Here is a 23,780-nt window from a genome sequence, read left to right as displayed (position 1 = left end):
GGAGTCCCCCCCTCCTGCACTTTCCCCACCTGGCCAAGGAAGGCCTTGCCATGGGGCCTGGGGAATTAAACAATGGGGGGGACGGACCAAAAGCAGTTCCCTCTGCCCAGGCACTTTTTTTTTTTAAACCCCACAGGCAGCCAGAGGGTACCCCTCTTTCCGTCTCCATACTTTATATTCTTTTAAGCTCCCATCAACACGCCTGGCTGCCTTTTCCCTGACAATAGAATTCATTATGATGAAAATATCCTCCAGAGGACTGCGGCTTAATTACCTCCTCATTTGCATTTTTGCATATTAATGACTGCAGTGCTGCTAATTTTTTGCTGCAGAGTCTTTCGGAGGCGGAGGTGGTGGGGGGAATTTCGAGGGGTGTGTGTGGAGTGGAGGGAGAGAAGGAGAAGGGAAGGGGGAGTCCTTGGCTCGGTGAGCCTCTCTCGGTCCTCCATTTTCTTACCTTCCGGCTCTGCAGATGGCAATGCGGTTGGCGCTGGGTTGGCCCGCCCTGGTGGCATAAAGAAGCCGGCAAGTGGCCATTCTGCAATTCAGGGGTATTTCCCCTAAAACTGGCAGATACTTTTCTGAAAACCAGTTTCTAGGAGATCTGAAACAGCAAATATTGTTAAGGGTTGGACTCGAGTTATCATTCTGCCCTACGGTTGCCAGGTCCCTCTTCGCCACCTGTGGGAGCTTTGGGGGGCAGAGCCTGGGGAGGGCGGGTTTTGGGGAGGGGAGGGACTTCAATGCCATAGAGTCCAATTGCCAAAGCAATTCTCCAGGTGAACTGATCTCTATCGGCTGGAGATCAGTTGTAATGGTGGGAGATCTTCACCTAGTACTTGCCCCCTTGCCTTGTCACAGATGATTTGGCCACCTGGATCCATGACATGGTAACATCAAGACTAGACTACCTTAATGCACTCTATGTAGGTCCCCCCTTCAAAGTCAACGCAGAGTAGGGTTGCCAAACTCCAGGAGGTGACTGGAGATCTCCAGCTTTACAATTGATCTACAGCAGACAGAGAGCCAGCGTGGCGTCGTGGTTAAGAGTGGTGGGACTCTAATGTGGAGAAATGGGTTTGATTTCCCCACTCCTCCACATGAACCGCGGACTCTAATCTGGTGAACCAGGTTGGTTACCCCGCTTCTACACATGAAGCCAGCTGGGTGACCTTGGGCTAGTCACAGTTCTCTCCGAACTTTCTCAGACACACCTACCTCACAGGGTGTCTATTGTGGGGAGGGGAAGGGAAGGCGATTGTAAGCCGGTTTGATTCTTCCTTAAGTGGAAGAGAAAATCGGTATATAAAAACCAACTTTTCTTCTCCTCCTCCTCCTCCTCCTCCTCCTCCTCCTCCTCCTCCTCCTTCTCCTTCTCCTTCTTATGGAGAAAATGGCTGCTTCGGAAGGTGGACTCTATAGCATTATACCCCAATGAAGTCCCTCCCCTCCCCAAACCCCACCCTCCTCAGGCTCCACCCCTTGAATCTCCAGGCATTTCCCAGCTTGGAACTGGCGACCCTAACTCGGAGGCTTCAGTTGGTGCAGAATGGCCCGGCATGGTTATTAGCAGGAACTAGGTGGAGCATGCATATTAGTCCCATTGGCTGTCCAGGCTCAGTTTGAGGTATTGACTATCACATACAAAGTCCTTCATGGCTAGGGTTGCCAGCTCTGGGCTGGAAAATACCTGGAGATTTTTGGGGCCTCTAGATGCCTCTAGGAAGCCCACAAGCAAGACGGCTGCAGCAGCATTGTCCTGCCTGTGTTCCTCAGCACTGAATATATTAGGCATGTTCCTCTGATCCTGGAGAGAATGGGCATGCATCATGACTAGTATCCATTTTGGCTAGTAGCCATGGATAGCCCTCTTAGTGTAGTGGTTAAGAACAGTGGTTTGGAGCGGTGGAGTCTGATCTGGAGAACCGGGTTTGATTCCCCACTCCTCCACATGAGTGGCGGAGGCCAATCTGGTGAACTGGATTTGTTTCTCCACTCCTACACATGAAGCCAGCTGGGTGACCTTGGGCTAGTCACAGCACTCTCAGCCTCACCTACCTCACAGGGCACAGGGGAGGAGAAGGGAAGGTGATTGTAAGCCGGTTTGATTCTCCCTTAAGTGGCAGAGAAAGTCGGCATATAAAAGCCAACTCCTCCTCCTCCTCCTCCTCCTCTTCTTCTTCTCCTCCTCCTCCTCCTCCTCCCACTATGTATGTAAAACGTGGATCTGGTGTGTAAATAATATTGAAAAATGCTAACGTTTTACAGGAGGGGAGAAGCTACAAAATGTTATAGACCTGGTTTTGGGAGTGGCTGGACTCAGTTGCCGGCACAGCCAAATATCTGAGGCTAATGTGGGGGGTGGGGGTGGGAGAGAATGAGGAAGAAATGGGGTGGAGGGGAGAGAATGGCCGCGTCCTCCGCCTTCGACCCCATTGTTTGGCCAGCAGCTTTGGGGGGCCAGCGTGTCACAGTGCATTATTTCCACTGAACAAATCCCAACCGCAACCAGCAGCGGAGCCGGACGCGTACGTGACCGGGAAAAAGGAGGGGGAAACTTTAACCGAGTTTGACGTGAGCCCTGAAAACGTTGTGTTCGGGGAGCGCTGGACGGCTCGGTGGGATGTCTGGATTTGGGAGAGGAATAATGTTACAGTGCGCCAGGGACTGTTCAAGTGCGGGAGGTCCTTTGGCCTGGCTGAGCCGGTCCGCACGCCAACAAAGATAAATGTAAAGTTCTGCATTTAGGTAGGGAAAATCATAATTATAGAATGGGGGAGACTTGTCTCAGCAGTAGTGTGTGCAAAAAGGATCTTGGGGTCTTAGTAGACCAATCACTGAACATGAGTCAGCAGTGTGATGCAACAGCTAAAAAGGCAAATGCGATCTTGGGCTGTATCAACAGAAGTCTAGTGTCCAGATCACGAGAAGTGATGGTATCACTTTACTCCGCTCTGGTTAGACCTCACCTGGAATACTGTGTTCAGTTTTGGGCACCGCAATTTAAGAAGGATGTAGACAAGCTGGAACATGTCCAGAGGAGGGCAACAAAGATGGTGAGGGGTCTGGAGACCAAGTCCTATGAGGAAAGGTTGAAGGAGCTGGGTGTGTTTAGCCTGGAGAGGAGAAGACTGAGAGGGGATATGATAACCCTCTTCAAGTACTTGAAGGGCTGTCACATAGAGGAGGGTGCCGAGTTGTTTTCTGTTGCCCCAGAAGGTCGGACCAGAACCAACGGGTTGAAATTAAAAGAGTTTCCATCTAAACATTAGGAAGAATTTTCTAACAGAGCGGTTCCTCAGTGGAACAGGCTTCCTCAGGAGGTGGTGAGCTCTCCTTCCCAGGAGGTTTTTAAGAGGAGGTTGGATGGCCATCTGTCAGCAATGCTGATTCTATGACCTTAGGCAGTTCATGAGAGGGAGGGCATCTTGGCCATCTTCTGGGCATGGAGTAGGGGGTCACTAGGGTTGTGTGGGGGGGGAGGTAGTAGTGAATTCCCTGCATTGTGCAGGGGGTTGGACTTGATGACCCTTGTGGTCCCTTCCAACTCTATGATTCTATGATTCTTACAGAAGACCTTTTGTGACGCTGGGTGGTTCTTCGGACCTCCTGCCCCCTAGACCTCGGGCAGGCCAAATGCAGCCTAGGGAAGATGTTGAATTTCTCCCCCCTGCTGTTTTGACCCGCGGATTCCTGCTTCAGTTATGCTTCTCCCTTCCGCAAATTGATCCACACCATTTCCTCAAGTTGGGTTCCCAAAGGTTGGGTGGAGAAAGGTAAAATAATGTTATAGAAAATATATATTTATTTGAGTAGTCAAAAAGGGCAAACAGACTAACACGGCTACCCACTGTGAATTATATTTATTTGAGGGCGCTTATATCAGAGTTCACAACATTAAAATTGATAAAACAATTCCACCTTGGCGAGCTTTCAGATTTGAAAATTGATATACGCCCCTACACACATAACTTTGCTTTTATAATTCTGTTTATATATTGTGATACATAATATATATTTTGTTTGCGTGTGCATTATATGGGTTTATATCTGACCACTGATGAAGGTCAGTTGGCCGAAATGCGTATGGTGTGTGGTTTAAGTTTATCAACCTTAATAGTTGCTATTGTGCTTTGTTGTATCAATTTTAATATTTTTAACTCTGATAAAGGCTCCCTAAAATAAATATATTTTTATGTAACATTGTTTTACCTTTCTCCATCCAACCTTTGGGCACCCAGCTTTTGGATTTTTCAGGCTGGGTCTTCTTTCTCCCACTTTTTTGTTTATTGACCACACCATTTCCTCACCAGTTTCTCCCCTCCTGTAAGATGTAAGCATTTTCTAACGTTTTTTACACATCATTAGATCTGTGTTATACACACATGGTATGTAAACGTGATGTACATTTGATGTCTGAAAACCGCGCAGCGTACATGTAGGAAAGGAGCTGAGAAAAAGTTTTTTAAAAAGCAGAGAACTGGATATCGAAAGAAATGAACTAGGAAACCGTCACTTATCCCTACAGTGGTGAAACTTCTTTCCTTAGCTGTCATTGGCTAAGCTGCTCTGATGTCACAGAGGTACTGCTATGAAGAAGCAGCTGGACCAAAAGAAAAATGCAAAGAATCCCAAACGGGGGAAATTCACTTCTCCATAGCGTGCAGGTAAGAACTCTTGCCAGCGTGGTGTAGAGGTTAAGAGTGGTGGTTTGGAGCGTTGGACTCTAATATGGAGAACGGGGTTTGATTCCCCCACTCCTCCACATGAGCGGCGGAGGCTAATCTGGTGAACTGGATTTGATTCCCCACTCCTACACACGAAACCAGCTGGGTGACCTTGGGCTAGTCACACTCTCTCAGCCTCACCTACCTCACAGGGTGTCTGTTGTGGGAAGGGGAAGGGAATAAACCAGTTTGATTCTTCCTTAAGTGGTAGAGAAAGTCGGCATATAAAAACCAACTCTTCTTCTTCTTCTTCTTCTTCTTGCCTCAGATTCTCAGAGAATCTCCTTAGCGCTCCTCTCCCTTCCTCCTCACACTCCAGCTCAAAAACATCTTTCCCTGCAACCCCCCCCGTCCCTTGCCTCCAGCTGCATGTACGACTGCATTTATGTGCATTCATCCTTCCCAGTTGCTTTATTGTTTCTCCAACTATTGAAATGTTTAGCCTGTAAATCACTTGGAGCCCTGACCTGGATGGCCCAGGCTAGCCTGATCTCAGATCTCAGAAGCTAAGCAGGTTAGTACTTGGATGGAAGACCACCAAGGAAGTCCAGGGTCACTATGCAGAGGCAGGCAATGGCAAACCGCCTCTATTAGTCTGTTGCCTTGAAAACCCTACTGGATTTCCATAAGTTGGCTGTGACTTGAGGGCACTTTACACATTCAAGACACTAGGAGCAGCGACCTTATTTGCTTACATCCTTTCTTCAGCCCACTAGTTTGCTCATACAGGCCAAGCTGTAGGAGCTCCCACATGAAGCTGCCTTCTACTGAATCAGACCCTTGGTCCATCCAAGTCAGTATTGTCTACTCAGACCAGCAGCAGCTCTCCAGGGTCTCAGGCAGGGGCCTTTCATGTCACCTACCTGCCTAGCCCCTTTAACTGGAGATGCTGGGGATTAAACCTGGGACCTTCTGCATGCCAAGCAGATGCTCTACCACCCATTTGACAATCAATTGCCATAGCACATATGTGATGCTCCCTCTCCTCTCCTTAAGAGCGGAGTGGGGAGTCGAACCCGGTTTTCCAGATCAGAGTCCACCACTCCAAACCACCACTTCTAACCACTATAAGAACATAAGAAAGGCTCTGCTGGATCAGACCAAGGCCCATCAAGTCCAGCAGTCTGTTCACACAGTGGCCAACCAGGTGCCTTTTGGAAGCCACAAACAAGACGACTACAGCAGCAGCATCCTGCCTGTGTTCCACCGCACCCAAAATAATAGGCATGCTCCTCTGATACTAGAGAGAATAGGTATGCAGCATGACCAGTATCCATTCTAACTAATAGCCATGGATACCCCTCTCCTCCATGAATATGTCCACTCCCCTCTTAAAGCCCTCCAAGCTGGCAGCCATCACCACATCCTGGGCCAGGGAGTTCCACAATTTAACTATGCGTTGTGAGAAAAAATATTTCCTTTTATCTGTTTTGAATCTCACTATACCACGCTGCCTCTCACTCTGAAGCACCACCATTCTCCCCTTTGCATGGAAATGAAAAGCCTCATGAGAGTGAACTTCCTTTGCATACATCTCCTTTTCTGTATTGGGTGTGTATGTGGTAACCTAAGTCTTTCACCCTCGAATCTTGGAAGCTGGACTGACGGTCTCCCCCAAATCCGTGATGGAGTCAATGAGCGAAAACGCATGGGAGGTTTTGCCTTGGATTTGCCGCTCTCTCAATGCACATTTCCCCCATCTGAATCCCCAAAACTCTGCATGGGGGCTTATTTTTGAGTTTTGAGAATTTGGCTGGGGGAAATGTGGATTTAGAGAGCAGCAAACCCAAGGCGAAACCTCCCATGCGTTTTTGCCCAATGATTCTATCGAGAGGAGGCCCTTTGGCACCACCTGGTGGCTGTTGTGTAGTATGACCGTCTATTCCCTCCGATTAATTTGCAGATTTTTTTCTTCGCCACAAAACAACCTGACTACTTTAACATCTCAAATAGAACTGGGTGCGCCATACAAGGAACCCTCCATTTGTATGCTATTCTGTCACCTCTTATCACAGTAAGTGTCACCTTCAAACCTATGGTGTGCAGAAAACAAACAATTTTTTTAAATCCCCTGATCATTCGCAAGATTTGTAATTCTCCTACCCGTACCCCTGATTTTTTGAGCAACTCCTATTAAGCACCCACAACTCCTATGCATGATTGCTCGCACCCCCTCTGCAAAGAAGAGGCCACAAAGCCTGCCTCTGCTGCCTGTCTGCACACCCTTCAGCCTTGTGGTAGCTTTCATTACTACGTAACTGATTGACCAAACTTCATATGCAATAAACTGAGTTTAGGGGGAAAATGTATTTCTTTGCACAACACACAGTTAAATTGTGGAACTCCCTGCCTCAGGATGTGGTGACGGCCGCCAACTTGGAAGGCTTGAAGAGGGGAGTGGACATGTTCAGGGAGGAGAGGGCTATTCTTGGCTGCTAGTCAAGATGAATGCTAGTCATGATGCTTAACTATTCTCTCCAGGAGCAGAGGAGCAGGCCTATTATATTAGGTGCTGGGGAACACAGGCAGGATAATGCTGCTGCAGTTGTCTTGTTTATGCTCAGGATAAGGCTGTCTTGAGCACAATCCCTGGTTTCTCCCGGTAAAGGATCTTCAGTAACAGGTTCTTGAAAAGGGCCTCTCTATGCCCACGACCCTGAAGGGACAGAAACATAGAGCTGGAAGGGTCCTCAAGGGCCATCTAGTCCAACACTCTGCACAATGCAGGAAATTCATAACTACCCCCCGCAACTCCCCCAGGGAACACATGAAGCTGCCTTCTACTGAATCAGACCCTCGGTCCATCAAAGTCAGTATTGTCTGCTCAGACCAGCAGTGGCTCTCCAGGGTCTCAGGCAGGGGTCTTTCATATCACCTACTTGCCTGGTTCCTTTAACTGGAGATGCCGGGGATTGAACCTGGGACCTTCTGCGTGCCAAGCAGATGCTCTACCACTGAGCCTTATGCTCAATCAGACCCTCATCCATCAAAGTCAGTATTGTCTGTTAGACCGGCAGTGGCTCTCCAGGGTCTCAGGCAGGGGTCTTTCATATTACCTACTTGCCTTGTTCCTTTAACTGGAGATGCCGGGGATTGAACCTGGGACCTTCTGCGTGCCAAGCAGATGCTCTACCACTGAGCCTTATGCTCAATCAGACCCTCATCCATCAAAGTCAGTATTGTCTGTTAGACCGGCAGTGGCTCTCCAGGGTCTCAGGCAGGGGTCTTTCATATTACCTACTTGCCTTGTTCCTTTAACTGGAGATGCCGGGGATTGAACCTGGGACCTTCTGCGTGCCAAGCAGATGCTCTACCACTGAGCCACGGCCCCAGTGACCTCTATGCCTAGAGGAAGGCAAAAAACCTCCAGGATCGCTGAACCACTCAGCCTGGAGGAAAATGCCTTCCTGACCCCAAAGTGGCAATTGGCATTACCCTGGGCATATAAGAGAGGTCCACAAGAGCCGAGTGCTGGCTCATCCCTTTCTGCCTAAGTTCACAGAATCAGCATTGCTGTCAGATGGCCATCGAGTCTGGTGTCGTGGTTAAGAGGGGTGGACACTAATCTGGTGAACCGGGTTCAATTCCCCACTCCTCCACATGAAGCCTGCTGGAAGACCTATGAAACATAGTCAGGATGCTGCTGCTGCAGTTGTCTTGTATGAGGGCTTCCTAGAGGCACCAGGTGTGTGAACAGACTGCTGGACTTGATGGGCCTTGGTCTGATCCAGCAGGGCTTTGCTTATGTTCTTACGTTCTTATGACCTTGGGCTAGTCACAGTCCTCTCCGAACTCTCTCAGCCCCACCTACCTCACAAGGTGTCCGTTGTGGGGAGAGGAAGGGAAGGCAATTGTAAGCTGGTTTGGGACTCCTTAAAGGCAGAAAAAATTGGGGTATAAAAACCAATTCTTCTTCAAAGAAGAAGGAGAGACAATGCTGAACGTGATGGGTAAGTCCATAAAAGGCACCTTTGCATGACCGTGAGCCAAAACCTATGGCTGTGTTCTTTGAGCCAGAGGGGCCATGATTCAGTGGCTGAGCACTTGCTAAGCACTTCAGAAGGTTCCTGGTTCAATCCCCACAGCTCCACACAGGCCGTTTATGCATGGGTACTTTCCCTCACGTTCACCCCCCAGTCTATCTTGGTTGTTCCTTGGACTAACTTTGATGACTTTTCTGTCCATTAGAGGTGACCTCGCTTCCAGCCCTTGCAAATCCCGAGCCTTCCTGTTCCTCTGTTAACCCAATTCTTCCCTCTCTCCTGAGCTCAGCCCAAGTGAAATCCCCATGCATACTCCAAAGTGCGGGACACACAAGCTTGGTTCCTCTCACAGCCAATTACAAAGCAGTGTGTAAAGAGGCGGGGATTCAAATGCTTCCTGCTTCCTCGGAGCTCTTTCTGAGCAGAAGAAAGGGCTTTTTAAAATCGAGGCTTGGATTTCTCCCTCCCCCTTTTAAATTGCTCCATTTTTTGTTCTTAAAATGCTTTTATATGCAGCATTTGGGTTTTTTGGGGGGGATTTTCTCTCACAGTAAGCTCTACAAACAGCGTTTCAAGGGGTGGAGACTTGATTTGAGCTTGGAGAATGCTGGTGCATAGATTCCCAACAGGAAAGTATGGGTCCAGTGAGCAACGAACCTCAGGTAAAACTCCCATGCATAAGCAACTATTGAGTATCAGAGATAAGGGGTGGGAGAAAAAAATATCTTTTCCTGAGACCCTAAAGCAGGGCTGGGGAACGTCAGGCCCAGGGGCCGTTTAAGGTCCACTAAATCATTTGGTCTGGCCCTTTGAGGGTCCTGGCAGATCTCTAGCTCAAAAGGATCAAAGACTGGTGATCCGCCCCCTCCCACGGACAGGAATAGCCTCTATTCAAGGCGGATGTGAGTTTGTTTTGCTGAGAAAAGAAACCTTTTCTCCCCCTTGCAGAAGAATCGTTAGCTATGGAGCTGCTGGGACCACCCAAGAAACTCTGTTAACCCTTTCCCACCCGGGTGGTGGAGAAACGTATTCCCTCTGTACTACAAGAGGGCTGGGGGCGGAAGTGGCGACAATGGAGGGGTTAAAGGGGGCAGGGCCAGAATGCAAGGGGGGGGGGTTCATATGGCCAAAGATTTTAAAATCAGCTACAGATTTAGAGTTGGATTGCAATCCATTTATATTTTCTAGCAAACCAGGGCAATAAAAAAATTCTAATCAGCCAGTTGTTCAAAGAAACCATCCCTGCAATCCATTCGAAATCAACAAATTATGTAGCATGCAGTGATGGTGCAATGCAGAGATTCCCCACCAGGGGGTGGTAGACACCCAGAAATTAAAATTGCATGACTGGTCCGCTTCCTCTCAAAGCCTCGAAATGATCCAAAACGAGCATCTCTTAACATGTGGCAGGGATGATCCGTCGCGACGTAGTGGTTAGAGGGCCAAACCAGGAATCTCCACACTCCCACGGAACTTCCTGGGTGACCTTGGGTTGGTCACTTTCTTGCAGCCTATCTTATCCCACCCTACAGGGTTGTTGTGAGGGTAAAAGAGGGAATGGGAAACCGTGTGCTGCTCTGAGTGCCTTTCTTTCCATATCTTTGTGATAAGGAGTATCGGAAGAAAGGAAGACCTGGACTGAGCATATGCAGAGTGCCTTCCTGCCTAGCACAGAAACTAGAAGAAGAAGAGTTGGTTTTTATATGCTGACTTTCTCTACCACTGAAGGGAGTCTCAAACCGGCTTACAATCTCCTTCCCTTCCCCTCCCCACAACACACATCCTATGAGGTAGGTGGGGCTGAGAGAGCTCTTAATAGAGCCGTGACTAGCCCAAGGTTACCCAGCTGACTTCATGCATAGGACTGGGGAAACAAATCCAGTTCACCAGATTAGCCTCCGCCGCTCCTGTGGAGGAGTGGGGAATCAAACCCGGTTCTCCAGATCTGAGTCCACCACTCCAAACCACTGCTCTTAACCTCTACACCACACTGGCTCTAGAGTAAGTCCTTTCCCCCTCTTTTTATCTTTTTTTTTTTTGCCGTCAAGTCACATCTGATTTATGGCAGCCCCAAGGTATGGGACATTCAGAGGTGGTTTGCCATTGCTTGCCTCATGCCCCTGGTATTCTTTGGAGGTCCTTGCCAGGGCCGACCCTGCTTAGCTTCTGAGATCTGACGAGATCAGGCTAGCCTGGGGTATCCAGGTCAGGGCAGACACAGCAGGAAACATCGAGCCTTGACTCAAGCAGAGACACCACAGATCCCTCCTCTACAGGTTGAGTCTCTGCATTAGGAATGATGTAATCCCAGCCAATGCAGAGCTGTGGCAGATTCAACACACATAACACCCCGGGAAGAAGAAGAAGAAGAAGAAGAAGAAGAAGAGTTGGTTTTTATATGCCGACTTTCTCTACCACTTAAGGCAGAATCAAACCCGCTTATAATCACCTTCCCTTCCCCTGCCCACAATGGACACCCTGTGAGGTAGGTGGGGCTTAGAGAGCTCTAAGGGAGCTGTGACTAGCCCAAGGTCACCCAGCTGGCTTCATGTGGAGGAGTGGGGAAACAGATTCCATGACCCTTTGTTTCTTCCAGAACTCCCAGAAGAAGAAGAGTTGGTTTTTATATGCCGACTTTCCATGACGAATCAAACCGGCTTACAATCGCCTTCCTTTCCCCTCCCCACAACAGACACCCTGTGAGGTAGGTGGGGCTGAGACAGCTGTGACTAGCCCAAAGTCACCCAGCTGGCCTTATGTGGAGGAGTGGGGAACCCAACCTGGTTCACCAGATGAGTTTCCGCCCCGCATCTGGAGGAGTGGGGAATCAAACCAGGTTCTCCAGACTCTACCGCTCCAGACCACCGCTTTTAACCACTACACCACGCTGGCTGATTAGCAAGAGGCAAGGGCCGAGCGGGGACTCTCAAAGAGAGGCGGCAGGCATCATCAGGCGGGTCCTTCGAGCTCGGAAGTGCTTTTAATTATATAATTGACTTGTTAACTCTCTGACGGCTCACGGTTTTGGAACGGCTGCCCTATGTGTCGGAGATAAGGGCTCCCGGGTCGAAGGTCAGGCGTCAGCCCCGGTACTTCTGAGTTTGAGAAATTAAGTGCCTTTCTCTCCTCTCCCAACTCCCTCCTAGCGTAGCCCGCAGCTGAATTGCGGCCTCATCAATGATCTCTCTCCCAAACAGCAAATGCCGGCGTGGCAAGGTTGTGGGGGGGGGGAGATCAGGCCAAAAGGTCAGAGGTGGGGACCCCGGAGCACCAGATGCTGGCAAATCATTCAAGGCGGAGAGGGACGGGATTGATGCAATGGGAGCGGGTGGAGGGGGGTGGGTTTCCGCCCAGAAAAATAGGATGCCCCGGGGACCGGCCGTGTTTGAGACTTGTGGTGCGCAGCGTGGTTGCTTGGAAGTGAACTGCTGGATTCAGTGGGACACGCCCATGGAAGGAGGGATGCCAGCCTCCAGAGGGGACTGGGAATTACAGCTGATCTCCAGATGACAGAGATCAGTTCCCCTGGAGAAAACGGATCCTTTGGAGGGTGGACGCTGTGGCGTTGTCCCAATGAGGCCCTCACTGAGGTCCCTGTCCTCCCCGGAGACGGCGTGGTGTAGTGGTTAAGAGCGGCGGACTCTAACCTGGGGAACTGGGTTCGATCCCCACTCCTCCACCTGAGTGGCAGACTCTAATCTGGTGAACTGGGTTTGTTTCCCCACTCCTCCACATGAAGCCAGCTGGGTGATCTTGGGCTAGTCACAGTTCTCTCTGAACTCTCTAAGCTCCACCTACCTCACAAGGTGTTTCTTGTGGGGAGAGGAAGGGAAGGAGATAGTAAACTGGTTTGAATCTCCTTAAAAAGGTAGAGAAAATTGGCATATAATAACCAACTCTTCCTTCCTTCCTTCCTTCCTTCTTTCTTTCTTTCTTTCTTTCTTTCTTTCTTTCTTTCTTTCTTTCTTTCTTTCTTTCTTTCTTTCTTTCTTTCTTTCTTTCTTTCTTTCTTTCTTTCTTTCTTTCTTTCTTTCTTTCTTTCTTTCTTTCTTTCTTTCTTTCCCTGTATTCCAGTAGGTAGTACGGCCTTACATTTCCTTCCTTCCTTCCTTCCTTCCTTCCTTCCTTCCTTCCTTCCTTCCTTCCTTCCTTCCTTCCTTCCTTCCGGCGTGCATAAAGTTTTGTGTGCGGCGCTAGGAGAGAACTGCTCATGCTAACCCTGCAAGAGGAAGGCGTCTAGATATGTGATCCGAAGAGAGTACAGGAGCAGTCTGTCTCGGAACACCAGATGCTGGGGTCAAGCAGGAGGGAAAGCCCAGATTTTGGGACATGAGCTTTCCAGAGGTGTCTCTGTCTGTGGCTGGCAGCATCCCGGACAAACACCTGGCTTGAGCGACTTGTGCATATAGGACCAGCAGGGGGTGCAGTCAGGTTGGTTCCTGGTGATAATTTCCTCGGCTCTGCATACATTCAAATAACCAGAGGAGGAAAAAAGACCCAATCATTGCCTCAGGATCCCCCCCCCCCAAATCTAAGTAGAGAGGACTTTGAAATTCTGCTCTTTGGAGCCACCCTCCCCATTTTGATTTTTGATTCTCTCATGTGCAAATCGATTCTTTATGTGCTGTTTCTTGGTGCTGATTTTCTCCTGGGAAATGTGCACCTGATTCAAAGTGCATTTTTTTTAAAAAAATGGGGTTTTGTGCGTTATACGTGTAAATGATGTATGTTGTATGTGTAAATGCTTGATAAAGGGCTTACGGAAACCAGACGAACGTGTGTTCACAATGCAAACCAATGGAATGTGCACCTGATTCAATGTGCATTTTTAAAAAATAGGGTTCTGTGCATTATATTATATCTGTAAATGATGTATGTTGTGTGTGTAAATGCTTGATAAAGGGCTTACGGAAACCAGACGAACGTGTGTTCACAATGCAAACCAATTGAATGTGCATTTTTTAAAAATGAGGTTTTGTGCATTATATTATATGTTTAAATGATGTATGTTGTGTGCGTAAACGCTTAATAAAGGGCTTTCGGAAACCAGACGAATGTGTGTTCACAATGCAAACCAATGCAGCACCAAAAAGCAGAGAGAGAAACAAAACAGAGAATATTCGCCCGTCTTTACAAATGGTGAGGGTCCCTGCCTAGGTTGCCATTGGCCGGGCTGCTGTGATGTCACAGAGATGCAATCTATCTAGTACTTTTAAGTCCTGCCCTTTAACTAAGGAGTTTAGGGCCGGGTACACAGCTTTCCCACCCTCCTTTTTATCCTCCCAATGATCCTGTGAGGTAGGCAAGGTTGAGAGTGATTGAGAAGGTGCAGAAAACAGCAACCAAAACGATCAGGGAGCCAGAGCAACTGCCCTATGAGGAGCAGTTAAAACGCTTAGGGCTGTTTAGCTTGGAAAGAAGGCGGTTAAGGGAGAGAATGTTGCTCTGTGGCAGAGCATCTACTTGGCATGCAGAAGGTCCCAGGTTCAGTCCCAGGCATCTCCAGTTAAAGGGACCAGGCAAGTAGGTGATGTGAAAGGGGAGACATGATAGAGGTCTATAAAATGGTGCATGGTATGGAGAGAATGGACAGGGAGAAGCTTTTCCCCCTCTCTCATAACACCAGAACATGGGGTCATCTGCTGAAGCTGGAGGGGGAGAGATTCAAAACTGATAAAAGGAAGTATTTCTTCACACAGTGCATAGTTAAATGGTGGAACTCCCTGCCCCAGGATGTGGTGATGGGTGCCAACTTGGAAGGCTTTAAGAGGGGAGTGGACATGTTCATGGAGGAGAGGGCTGTCCATGGCTACTAGTCAAAATGGCTACTAGTCATGATGCATCCCTATTCTCTCCAGGATTAGAGGAGCAGGCCTATTATCTTAGGTGCTGTGGAACACAGGCAGGATAATGCTGCTGCAGTCTTGTTCGTGGGCTTCCTAGAGGCACCTGGTTGGCCGCCGTGTGAACAGACTGCTGAAGTTGTTCTTGAAGAGAACTGTGACTAGCCCAAGGTCACCCAGCTGGCTTCTTGTGGAGGAATGGGGAAACAAACCTGGTTCACCAGATTAGCGTCTGCCGCTCATGTGGAGGAGTGGGGAATCAAACCGGGTCTCCAGCTTAGACTCCACCAGTCCAAGTCACTGCTCTTAACCACTACACCACCCTGGCTCTTGTCAATCTTTCTGATAGTCCTGTAATGCCTGGTCTTTAATACTCTCACGTTGCAGGTGGGCATATTGGACATGGGTGTGGGGGCCGTGGGAGTGTGGAGGGATTCGAACCCCGGGGCTTCCCAACTGACCCGCAGGTTCTCAGCTGTGTTCCTTTTGGTCCCAGAATCCCTTGTCGAAACACCCAAGGGGGAATCGTATTGTCCCTCTCGCCCGGCGAACTTTCTCCCTGCACCCCCTCTCCTTCCTTCTGGCCGCCCTGACAGATTGACCAGCCCTGATGGTTTCCCTCCACATCTCCCCATTTGGGGTGGCGTTCGCGGTGCTGATGGGGGGGAATTGACGGTGTCGCCTTGGCAACGGGAGCTGGTCAGCATCTTAGTGACCTGCGGAGACCCATCAGAGACCTTTCTTCTGCCAGGGTCAAAAAGGTCAATTGATTGTATTCAAATAGAAAAGGTCATTGCAAAACTCGGATCGATTGGCGTATCTGTGTGTGTGTGGAGGGGCCGTTATGGAGGAAAAGAAGACGAATCCAACCAGCCCGGTGGAAGGATGGGGATTCTTCAGTATGGCCAGCGTGATCTAGAGGGAATGGCGAATGGATCCTGTATGTATAAGTTTTCTAATAAGAGGGAATTCTGGCAGGTGCGTTTTTTCCTTTGCCCTTGCACGTCAATCTTCCTATTGATGCCTTTGAGCTAAATAGAACCCCCATGTTTAGAGGCAGTCATCCCCTGAGACAACCTGAAGAAGCAACTTCCTTTTACCCCTTTTCTGAGGCATCCCAGAGAGGGTCTGGTTGGCCACGGCCGGAGGCAGGGAGCAAGAAAGGTCTGACCCAGCAGGGCCCTTAAACCCCACCTGCCGAAAACCCCTTTTGCACACGAGAATGAAAGAGGGAGGCATTTTCCCTGCCGAGGACTGTTCATTTCATGCCACCGTATTCCCTATTACTGTGTATGGGTGTGAGAGCTGGACAATGAAGAAAGCTGATAGGAAGAAAGTAGATTCCTTTGAAATGTGGTGTTGGAGGAGAGGGTAACGGATACCATGTGTGTGTGTGTGTGTGTGTGTGTGTGTGTAAAGTGCCGTCAAGTCGCAGCCGACTTATGTAGGGTTTCCAAGGCAAGAGACTAACAGAGGTGGTTTGCCAGTGTCTTCCACTGTATAGTGATCCTGGTATTCCCTGGACCGCCAAAAAAACAAATCAGTGGGTTCTAGATAAAATCAAGCCTGAATTTACCCTTGAAACGAAAATGACTAAACTGAGGCTGATTAACTTATGTATTTGTGATTAAGACCTTTGGTCAAAGGAGCCTGAAATAAAAGGAAAGGAAACTGAGGCTGTTGTACTTTGGACACATTATGGGAAGACAGGAGTCACTGGAAAAGACAACCATGCTAGGAAAAGTTGAAGGCAGCAGGAAAAGAGGAAGACCCAACAAGAGATGGATTGACTCAGTAAAGGAAGCCACGGCCCTCAATTTGCAAGATCTGAGCAAGGCTGTTAAGGAGAGGACCTTTTGGAGGACATTGATTCATAGGGTCACCATGAGTCAGAGGCAACTTGACGGTGCTTAACACACACACACACACACACACACACACACACACACACACAAGTGTGGAGTATCCCAAGACTGTCTCCTTATACGGCCTTGTTAATATTGACAACGACCTTGCAAGGTATGTATTGTCTATGTGTTGCTATGGCTGAGAGAGAACCCAGACCAAGGTCATTGAGTGAATCTGTGGCAAAGTTTTTAACCAAGGATTTCCTGGTCTACGAAGCAAATTTTTTATTATGGTCTCCTAAGCAGCAGCTTACGGGAATTGGCCTAGTGTGGTGTAAAGAGCAGTGGTTTGGAGAGGTGGAGTCTGATCAGGAGATCTGGGTTCGATTCCCCTCTCCTCCACATGAGCAGCGGAGGCTAATCTGGTGAACCGGATTTGTTTCCCTGCTCCTACACCTGAAGCCATGTGCTAGTCACACTCTCTCAGCCCCACCTACCTCACAGGGTGTCTGTTGTGTGGAGGGAAAGGGAAGGTGATTGTAAGCTGGTTTGATTCTTCCTTAAGTGGTAGAGAAAGTTGGCATATAAAAAGTAACTCCTCCTCCTCCTCCTCCTCCTCACTGATGAATCCTGATCCTTTGTGACTTGGTGTTCATTGGATCAGTCCCAGGGTCCTTCTAGCCTGGACACCATTAGGTCCAACCGACCAAAAGCAGCTTCTCAAAAAAGGTGGGCCATTGCAAACCCACCCTCCGGTTGAGGGTCCCCCAGCGCCAGATCACCCGCAGAGCACATCTGCATTCTGTGCATGGGGCCTGAGTTCTGAAAAATCACGGTAAGCGCTGTGGCTAAGGCCTCCGCAATTCTGCCTCCTGTGGCAATGAGTTCCGCAGGTTGTGTGCCCAAAGTTTTTTTTAAAAAGAACCGCAGGACACCATTCCCTACAGGGGGGGAGCACCCAATCGGCCAGTGCCTGGATTTGCGCACTTATCCACCCTGTCGATCCTCGGACTGATTCCTCGCCTCAATGCATGCGTTGTTTGGCACACATCGATTCCCCCCCCCCCACAAGTAAATGAGTTTGTATGGATCATCCCAGCAGGGACTCTGTGCCTGCCCATGGGGCAGGGCAGAAAATGCAGAGAGAGGCTGGCGAGTTTGGGGTGGTGGTGGAAGGTAAGCAGAGAGAGGCAGTGTGTGTGTGTGTGTGTGGGGGGGGGGGATAGAGTGCCGAACGGTGAAGATCGATGCCCGGGATGTGAAATGAATTAATGGGAGTCACAGAAAACAGAGCGATTCTCTTTGGGGGTTCGGTTGTGGATGACCCGTCGCTGAACTCTGCTGGGACAAATGGGGGGGAGGTTGCATCTTCACCTGAGCAGCCAGTGTGATGCAGCGACAAAAAAAGCTAATGCGATCTTGGGGTGCATCGACAGAGGCATAACATCCAAATCGCAAGATGTCCTAGTTCCGCTGTACACTGCATCGGTCAGGCCGCGCCTGGAGTATTGTGTGCAGTTCTGGAGGCCTCACTTCAAAAAGGATGTGGGCAGAATGGAGCGGGTGCAGAGGAGAGCGACAAGGATGACCAGGGGCCTGGAGACCAAGCCCTGCGAGGAAAGGCTGAGGGACTTGGGAATGTTTAGTCCAGAGGAGAGGAGGTTGAGGGGGGACAGGAGCGCTCTCTTTAAGTATTTGAAGGGCTGTCACTTAGAGGAGGGCAGGGAGCTGTTTCTGTTGGCAGCAGAGGAGAGGACTCGCAATAACGGGTTTAAATTGCGGGAGGAAAGGTACCAGCTGGATATTAGGGAAAAAAGTTTTTTACAGTAACAGTCGTTTGACAGTGGAATCGGCTGCCTAGGGAGGTGGTGAGGCTCCCCCTCACTGGCGGTCTTTAAGCAGAGGCTGGACAAGCACTTGTCAGGGATGCTCTAGGCTGATCCTGCATTCAGCAGGGGGTTGGACTAGATGGCCTCTATGGCCCTTTCCAACTCTAGCAAAAACCTCCTGCTGGTGGCTAAGAGGGACCTGGGATAACCAAGATGAGGGCAGGGTTTGGGGAGGGCACCCCTGGCCACGCGTAGAGTGCCTCTCACTAAAATGCTGACCCACATCTGCAGCATATGGCCTGGTTTGAAATATTATTGGCTCCTCAATACAAGAGGTTTGTTGGGTCGGCCTTTGTCGGTAGCACGAAGAGATAGTGAGATGAAGCATGTTCAGGACATGAACACATGAAGCTGCCTTATACTGAATCAGACCCTTGGTCCATCAAAATCAGTATTGTCTACTCAGACTGGCAGCAGCTCTCCAGGGTCTCAGGCAGAGGTCTTTCCCATCACCTACTTGCCTAGTCCCTTTAACTGGAGATGCCGGGGATTGAACCTGGGACATTCTGCATGCCAAGCAGATGCTCTACCACTGAGCCACAGCCCCTCCACTAATATAAAGTTGCCTTATACAGATTCAGACCCTGGGTTCATCAAGGTCTGTATTGTCTACTCAGACTGGCAGCGGCTCTCCAGGGTCTCAGGCAGAGGTCTTTCACATCACCTACTTGCCTGGTCCCTTTATCTGGAGATGCCGGGGATTGAACCTGGGACCTTCTGATTGCCAAGCAGATGCTCTGCCACTGAGCCACGGCCCCTCCACATGATTCTGCCTGTAAGAATCACCCCCCACACCCATTCTGAAAGGTGGGGAGGGGGAAGATTCAAAACCACATCTGAGTGGGGTTGTGGAACGCACATGGATGCACAGGTCTGGAATTCAGCCCTGCGTTTTGGGTCTTCAACCCAGCTCAGCTCCAGGAAAAGAGAGAAATGCCCTATCGCCTATGAGCATGGACAAGTGACTGGATTTCACCCGCATGTCACGCTCGGGCACAAACCTCAGTTCAGCCCCGGCACCTATCCTTTCCAGGTGAGAAAAAGAAATACAAAGCACATCGATTGTGCAGTTTGCGAACCGTCACTGGGGGTGTTCAGGGTCGTGATGGTTTAGGGGATTTGTACTTGTTTTTATGGCTTATGTTTAATGGTTTATGGCCGGGAGAATGAAGGGCGGTTGAGAAACGTCAAAGCTAAATTCAGTGCAATTTAAACGAACACTGGCTCTATCTTGGTGCCCCAAATCTGGTTTTGAATAACATAGGTTGCCAGCTCTGGGTTGGGAAATACCTGGAGATTTTTTTTGGGGTGGGGGGAGACTGAGGAGGGTGGGGTTTGGAGAGGGGAGGGGGCTTCAATGCCTTAGAGTCCAGTTGCCAAAGCGGCCATTTTCTCCAGGTGATCTGATCTCTATCGCCTGGAGATCAGTTGTAATAGCGAGAGATCTCCAGCCACCACCTGGAGGTTGAAATTCAAAATATGGCACAAGACAAATATTTCCAAAATAGGAAAATAACAATGCAATTCTTGCTATTAGAAGAATGTATTGAGAACAAATAAGATACAAATACACTTCTGGGGCAACAAATATGTGACAATGGGTCAAAATTGATCCCAAAATAAACACAAAATATAAGAATATACCGGCGCAAAGGCTCAGTTCATATCAAATACGTTGTAAATTGAGTTCATAGATATTGCATCACATGGCAATGGAAACATGATGTGGTACAATGGAAATCCGGTATAATTCCATTTTGTATAAACTTTCTCAACTCTTCAGTCTTTCCGTGCAAAATTCATTCAACGCTTAAAGGAGTGTACCTTTCCTATGTCTTTGGACGGCAATAGTAAGACGTCTTTGATATGAACTGAGCCTTTGCGCCGGTATATTCTTATATTTTGTGTTTATTTTGGGATCAATTTTGACCCATTGTCACATATTTGTTGCCCCAGAAGTGTATTTGTATCTTATTTGTTCTCAATACATTCTTCTAATAGCAAGAATTGCATTGTTATTTTCCTATTTTGGAAATATTTGTCTTGTGCCATTTTTTGAATTTCATACTCCTGTAAGCACTTGCAAGCCGTTCATTTGATTACTACCACCTGGAGGTTGGCAACCCTATGTATGAAACGGTGGGTGGGTTGCTGAGCATACACAGATGGTTCCTTCCCCACTCCTGAGTAGTGAGAACCATTTCTCTGCTCCAAGGTAAAGGGTGACTGAGCTTGACGTTTTGATTTTTAGGCTGCGAGTTCCAATGCAGCGGAAGGAAGCAGTTTATCTGTGTAGAAGTGTCAATCTGCTTTCTTCCCTATTTTGGGTGTAGATTAGGAAGGGGCAGAACAATTGCCAGGAAAGGATTGTTAGAGTTTTTGTGCCCCTCAAACAGCTCCTAAAGGATTCACTTGGGGAAGTTTTTTGGGTGGGGCACCGCTTGTAGGGTTGCCAACCTCCAGGCAGTAGCTGGAGATCTCCCACTACTACAACTGATCTCCAGCTAGGGATGCAAATCTCCAGGTGGTGGCTGGAGATCTCACGCTATTACAACTGATCTCCAGCCAATAGAGATCAGGTCACCTGGAGAAAATGGCCGCTTTGGCAATTGGACTCTATGGCATTGAAGTCCCTCCTCTCTCCAAACCATGCCCTTTTCAGGCTCCGCCCCAAAAATCTCCAGGTATTTCCCAACCTGGAGCTGGCAACCCTAACCGCTTGGCTTGCAAACGCACTGGCTTCCCGACCCTTTCAACCTGTACATCTGCAAATGGAAGAATTGAGCTTTGGGGCCTTTTGAGGATAGGGTTGCCAGGTCCCTCTTCACCACCGGCGGGAAGTTTTGGGGGTGAAGCCTGAGGAGGGCGGGGTTTGGGGAGGGGAGGGACTTCAAGGCCATAGAGCCCAATGGCCAAAGCGGCCATTTTCTCCAGGGGAACCGATCTCTACCGGCTGGAGATCAATTGTAATAGTGGGGGATCTCCAGCTAGTACCTGGAGGTTGGCAACCCTATTTGAGGAGGAAACAGACTGAGACCTCTGGACTCCCCCAAATTCAGACCAAACTGGAGAGCGTAAAACAGCCAGGAAAAAAAGATGCTCTTTGTCGGATCCCACCAAGCTCTTTTGAGTCCATGCCAGGCAGCCAGGGGAAGGCCGGAAAGGGGGAGTTGTCTGAGCCAAGCCGTCCCTTTAAGAGAGAAATTTTCGGCACTGGGCCTGCTGAGTTATTGATTGGCGCTATGGTAACATATATTAGATTATGTATAGCTGGAAATGTGTGGTGGTTTGGGAGGGTTGTTTGGGAAAGCAGCCGGATTCTTGGAAATGGCTTCCCTGCAGAGGGTCTCGGGGTTGGAAAAGGGTCTGCGGTCTCTCCCGGAGACCTGGGTCTGGAGAAGGGCAGGGAGGGCGCAGGAAGGAAACAGAGCAGGAAGAGGCAGGGAGAGAAGGAAGGAGAAGGGAGAGAAAGGAAGAAAAGGGGAAGGACGTGTGTGTGTGGGGGAAAGCCCACAGAGGGCTAGTGGTAGGGCACGCCTGTTTTCGAAAAGGGAAAGGGGGAAAAAGAGAGAGAACCAAGAGAATTACAAAAGGGCAGAGAGTGAAAAGGAAAGGAAAGAGGGAGAGAAGCAAAGGAAGAATGAAGGGGGGAGCAGGGAGAGAGAGCTCAGCTACTTGGTTTCTCTAGGGAACCTGTTTCGGGAAGATGGTTGCAAAAGGAACATCCCAACGAGTCTTGTGTAGGGTTGCCACCTCTGGCTGGGGGAATTCCTGGAGATCTTCTTCTTCTTCTTCTTCTTCTTCTTCTTCTTCTTCTTCTTCTTCTTCTTCTTCTTCTTCTTCTTCTTCTTCTTCTTCTTCTTCTTCTCCTCCTCCTCCTCCTCCTCCTCCTTCCTCTTCTTCTTCTTCCTCCTCCTCCTCCTTCTCCTCCTCCTCCTCCTCCTTCTTCCTCTTCTTTTTCCTCCTCCTCCTCCTCTTCTTTTATATGCAACTAACTGTATGCAACTTTAACAGGGTTAAATGCTTCTGGTTTTTTTGTTTTTAAAAAGCAATGTTGGCTGGGGGAAATTTGAACTGAAAAACTGAAGCGGAGGGAGAGGATATTTGAAGACTAGAATCGTGATGCTTTAAAAAAATAATACAGGAATGCTGTATTAGTAGGGTTGCCAGCTCCAGGTTGGGAAATACCTGAAGATTTTGGGGGGTGGAGCCTGAGGAGGGCGGGGTTTGAGAGGGGAGGGACTTCAGTGGGGGTATAATGCCATAGAGTCCACCTTCCAGAGCGGCCATTTACTCCAAGGGAATTGATCTCTGTTACCTGAAGGTCAGTTGTAATAGTGGGCGATCTCCAGCCCCCACAACCCTATGTATTAGTGAGTGGTCCTTCTGATAGGGTTGCCAACCTCCAGGTGGTGGCTGGAGATCTCCCACTATTACAACTGATCTCCAGGTAACAGAGATCAATTCCCTTGGAGAAAATGGCCGCTCTGGAAGGTGGACTCTATGGCATTATACCCCCACTGAAGTCCCTCCCCTCTCAAACCCCGCCCTCCTCAGGCTCCACCCCCCAAAATCTTCAGGTATTTCCCAACCTGGAGCTGGCAACCCTACTAATACAGCATTCCTGTATTATTTTTTTAAAGCATCACAATTTCACTTTTTGATCTGTGCATTATGGGCGTTTCACCCTCGAAACCTCTCCTTGCTTGGAAATAAAAACTTACAGCATCCTTGCAATGTGTGTGTGTGTAAAGTGCCTTCAAGTCGCAGCCGACTTATGGCGACCCCTTTTTTGGGGTTTTCATGGCAAGAGACTCACAGAGGTGGTTTGCCAGTGCCTTCCTCTGCACAGCAACCCAGGACTTCCTTGGTGGTCTCCCATCCAAATACTAACCAGGGCTGACCCTGCTTAGCTTCCGAGATCTGACAAGATCAGGCTAGCCTGGGCCATCCAGGTCAGGGCACATCCTTGCAATAGCCATTGTTTTCAAAGTAGATTCGCTGTAGCCTTTTAAAAGATATGGTGAGCAATCAAAGGACAGTGCAGAAAAATGAGCCGTTCTACCCATTTATGCCACTCCCCCTTTCGGAAGTCACGAGGAACAAAAAAGAAAAAGAAAACTGGAATCAGATCAGAAACGGGAGCAAAAAAGCCAAGTTAAGAGAGAAAGGGGCGTGCTCGTCTTTATGCCAGTCCGAAGGCTTCATACTGCGGGCTGGTGTTGCACTCAACAGTTCCCTGGTCTGCCTGAAGAGGGCGTTGAGGTGGGAGCATGCTCCCAGTTTAGGGTTGCCAACTGCCAGGTAATTAGCACAGAAGTAACTGTACAAAGCCAACACACCTGTAACGTGTTTAAACATATATTCAACCAAAGTGCAGTGATACATATAAGACACACATACAACTATGTACACAATATACAATGTTTTTTCTGATGCAGTCTTTGTGCAAAAAAATATTTCTATTGTAGCAGTAGTTGTAGAAAAATTC

This window comes from Euleptes europaea, chromosome 2 (genome assembly GCF_029931775.1).
Source record: "Euleptes europaea isolate rEulEur1 chromosome 2, rEulEur1.hap1, whole genome shotgun sequence".
Lineage (NCBI taxonomy): Eukaryota > Metazoa > Chordata > Lepidosauria > Squamata > Sphaerodactylidae > Euleptes > Euleptes europaea.
This window is presented reverse-complemented; position numbering follows the sequence as displayed.